Genomic DNA, 4,535 nt, shown 5'->3' with positions numbered 1-4,535 from the left:
TCTCTCGGAATGCCATATCGGACAATGATGTATTCTTAAATAAACTTTGCCGTATTTCGAGCTGTAGCTTCCTTCAACGGCAGTGCTTCGGCCCATTTTGTCATGTAATCTGTAGCAATGAGCACTTGTTTCTTCTAGAGCTCGTTGTTAGTTGACCAACAAAGTCTAGTCCCCACCTTTGAAAAGGTTCCATAGCTGTTGTCAGGTGTAGTTCCTGGAAAATTTTGTTTGGAGGTGGTTTAGTCTGTTGGAAGGTATCACATTCCCTGTAATGCTTCTCCGCATCGGCCCACAAGTTTGGCCACCATAGGCCTGCTTGTAGTACTTTTCTTGCCGTAATTTCGCTGCCGAAATGTCCTCCGGATTTGCCTTCATGAGCTTCAGATAGTAATTCCGGTATTTCGTATTGCTCGACACATCGTCTAAGAACATTGTCTATTCCCAGCTTGTATAACCTTCCTCCCACAACTGAATAAGGCCTTGTCCTCAAGGCAAATTGGCGTTTTTGGTCTATTGTTGTGTAATTGCCGGGAACGCTACCTGTCGTGAGGTAGCTTTGGATGTCTTGTAGCTAAGTCGGACTGTAAGCTTGAACTGCTTTGACATTTAAGAGGGGAGCATGGAAGTCGTCATTGGAGTATTTTGGGTCTTCCCCTATCGTGATTCGACTGAGATGATCAGCTTGTTCATGTTGTCTTCCTGGTTTGTGAATGAACCATCTGGCAATACGTCCCATGAGCACTGATTTATTGAGTAGATGCAATAAAGCCTTGTGATCGACCATGATCTTGACTTTGTTGGCCAGAAGATAGTGCCTGAACTTTTGTAAAGCATAAACCATGCCGAGTGTTTCATTTTCTGTGGTTGTGTAGTTCATTTCGGCTGGATTCAGCCGACGTGCTGCATAATATATCGGTCGGTCCTTCCCGTCATCTTGAAGTTGGGAAAGTATGGCTCTGATAGCGTAGTCGGATGCATCAACTTGTATGATGAATTCATATTTCCAATTCAGTCGAGCGAGTATTGGTGCTCGTACTAAGTGATTTTTCAGCGTCTGAAATGCGGTGTCACACTCGGAGGTCCACTTAAATGGATGTTGCTTCTTTAACAAGTCAGTTATCGGCTTGCTGATCCGAGCGTAATATTGGATGAATCGTCGGTGATATCCCATCTTTCCTAGAAATCTTCGGACCCCTGAGACTTCTGTTGGAGGTTCCATATTGAGGATAATCTCTATTTTTGCTTTGTCTATCAGTATGCCCTGTTTGCAGACCACATGTCCGAGTAGAACTCCCGATACTTATATACTTACGAATACGTATACTTACGAAGAAAGTCAGTAGTGATTCTAAATGTGGATAGAGCTTTCATGAATTTAGGTGAGGGATGCCAGAGAGGGAAGGAATTCGAAGATGACAAACCAAAATTTCAAAGCTTGCCTCTTCCATCGTGCCTCAGCGCTCCTCCTCTCCGTTGCTCATTGGATCCCCCGTTTCTCCCCGCTCGGAACCTCCTTGTCCTGTTCCTCTTCCATGGGTCAGTCTCTCATTTGGCCAGTTTGAATTTCGGTTAGGATAACCGTTTCTCTCTCAAGAGAATATATTTGCGGTTAACTCCCCTCGCTTATCTTTTTGGCATTCTATTTTGTCGGATTTCAATTCCTAAGTCCTCCGGGAAACTCTTCCGGGGTATTCATAATTCTACTTCCGAGAAACACATCCGGGGAAATTCAATAATCTTTCTTCCAGGTAAACTTCTGGGAAATTCGTATAGTAAATCACCCGGACAACACTTCCGGGAAATTTCAATAATCAGTCATCCGGGCAATACTTCTGGGAAAATTCAATAATCAGTCATCTGGGCAATACTTCCAGGAAAATTCAATTTGTCTCCCTGGCAAACTTCAGGGGTGAGACCCTCGGGCCTCGGATCTCCATTCCGATATCAGTTTCGGATCACTATTTTGATAAACACGTGTCAATTTATAATTGGACCGGTCAGCTGGTGGTTACTCCCGCCTCTCAGTTGTGCAACTTCCAGGAATATTGTCTGGATCTTTCTGATTCTTTGGTAGATCGGCTATGCACTGCTGACTCGGTGTCTAAAGCTCCTTGCACTCCAGTGTCTGCCGAAGCAATCAATGTATCTTCTTGGGTCTTACTTATTTTGCCAAACTTTAAAGCAGGTTTTATACACCCGACTTGGGTTTTGCCTGGACTTTGGAAATCTTCTTCATGTGCTTTTCCCATGTGCTCGGATGGTCTCAAGTTTCAGAATCCGGCGATGCTTCACTGCTCGGCTTTGAGAGTCTACACAGCACCTAAGCTGCCGGCTCAAAACGTCTACACAGCCCTGAGCGGTGCCACTGAGAACTTGAGCTTTGAAAGATGCCAGTAAACTCTCTCTCTCAGTTGCTTGGGTCTTAGTTGTGTGCCCGCTTCAGAACAGGTCGCATTCACCCTGATCGGGCATTCAATCCTGAATTCTGAAATTCAGTTCTTCAAAACTTGTGTGTTTTTTTTCTTCCATGGTTTCTTCTCGAATTCTCATCACACATGGCCCCCCATCCCACCGTGGTTGCCAGTGAAAACCGTCAGAAACAAGCAGTTCATTGTTACTGTATCTGCGGTCGTTCTTGTACTAAACTAAGGAACGTAAAGTCTGATTACCGGATACTCGAGTCTGAGTGTTGGATCTTGTAGCCTGAGCCTACTCCTTGCCTTCGATCCCTGGAAGGTGTGAATAAGGATGGGCTGCGGTGATGTGGATGAGATAGAGAATTGGAAAGTGGAAGATAGTCGTAATCAAGAAGAAGACGATTGATGAACAAGTGGGAGATGGAGTTAGGATTAGGGATTGGGATGAGTCAGGATCTTTAAGCCTGACTCTTTTAATGGCCTCTCGGCCTTTGGACTCGTCATCCTAATTCTACCCTAGTGGCCTATTGGCCTTCAGATCCGAGGACTTCAGATCATACATCCGAAGCCTCGGGATTGCTGGTTTACAGAAACCTTCCATTACACAACTAAATAAGGGGAGTTCTAGTAAGGGTTTCGGCATTCTTGTTCATCACCATTTTTGAAATCCAGTTTCTAGTCTCGTTTTAGTCTCCTATTCTTGTTCCTATTTTTGTATAGTAATGAGCATCTTAAATACATTCATGTTCTGCAATCCCTGTTTAGACCCATGACAGTTTGAGTAGAAATCCCAAAGATATCAATGTCGCCATCTTTCTTGAATCTTTGGTATTTTCAATTTCTCTTACTCGTATCATCATGGATCAAGTCATCATGAATCTTCAATTACAAAATCAACAGCTTCAGGAAACCATCATGAAATTCTATTCTTATCTGCAACAACAGCTTATCAGTAGTTGTATACCTGAAGCTAAGATCAGTTTTCTAATAAAATTTGATACGACAAGATCCAAGTTTCATAGATTCGTCAACCAAGTCAAGTTAGTCATTTGTATGTAACCTCACAAATATGCAAATGACCAGGTCAAAATGGGTCTTGTAGAATTTCTTCTCAGCGACATTACTGTTTAATGGTTTTCTCCCCTTCTGAAGAGGAATGCCCCAGAGCTCAACGATTTCAATATATTCCTCGAATTATTTGAAGCATGTTTTGGACAAACAGACTGAGCTCGAGTCTCAAAGACTAAGATTCATAAATTATTTCAAGGATCTTGTCTAGCATCAGTCTATGCATTAGAATTTTAACAGTTGGCGATGAATTTATCTTAGGATGAAGCTACACTGACTGATCAATTCTGTTATGGCCTTCGCAACAATTTCAAAGATCTTATCTTAACAGTTGCTGATCCAACTACAATTGCTGATGCGATGAAAAAAGCGATTCGTTGCAACAATTGTCTCTTCGAACGTCGATAAGAAGCACGTCGACAAGCTCCTGACTCTGATATAGTCCCGCGTCGTCTCTAGTTCCTCCTTTCCTAGTATCAATTCCACTTCCAGTTTTGGCTGTTTTAGTTCCAGTTAAGAAAAATAAGGTTGTTTCAACTCGAATCGTATTTCTGCTACCCGAGTGAAATCTCTAACCCTAGCTCCAGTTCTAATTCCAATCCTAATTCCAGATCTGATATCTCAAGAACATCTAAAGGTTTTTACAATCTCACTGTAAGTGTTAGAGATGGATACTGGTTGTACAAAGAGTGCAAAGATGGAGCAAGGTTCTTGTTTGCCAATCTTAATGAAATCTCAGTCATTTTTAACTCTTCCAGATGAATATAACGATTTCCAAGATGTGTTCGACAATGTCAGGGCAGAACGATTACCCGAACATCGTCTGTATAACTGCTTAATCGACTTGAAGGCCGGCAAACAACCTCCATGGGGTTCCATCTACGGTCTCTCTCCATCAGAACTTGCATGTCACGGAGTGCCCCCATTTCTGAAAGCAACCGTGATATGACTGCCATATCTAGCAGCCTTTACCCACGTTGCGAGTCAAGGGCATCCAGCATACCATCAAATATCTACTTAGAGCTCGGATTAATTGCGACAATTAGACCC

Source organism: Selaginella moellendorffii, unplaced genomic scaffold (assembly GCF_000143415.4).
Source record: "Selaginella moellendorffii unplaced genomic scaffold, v1.0 SELMOscaffold_144, whole genome shotgun sequence".
Taxonomy (NCBI): Eukaryota; Viridiplantae; Streptophyta; class Lycopodiopsida; order Selaginellales; family Selaginellaceae; genus Selaginella; species Selaginella moellendorffii.
Note: the sequence above shows the minus strand (reverse complement) of the source record.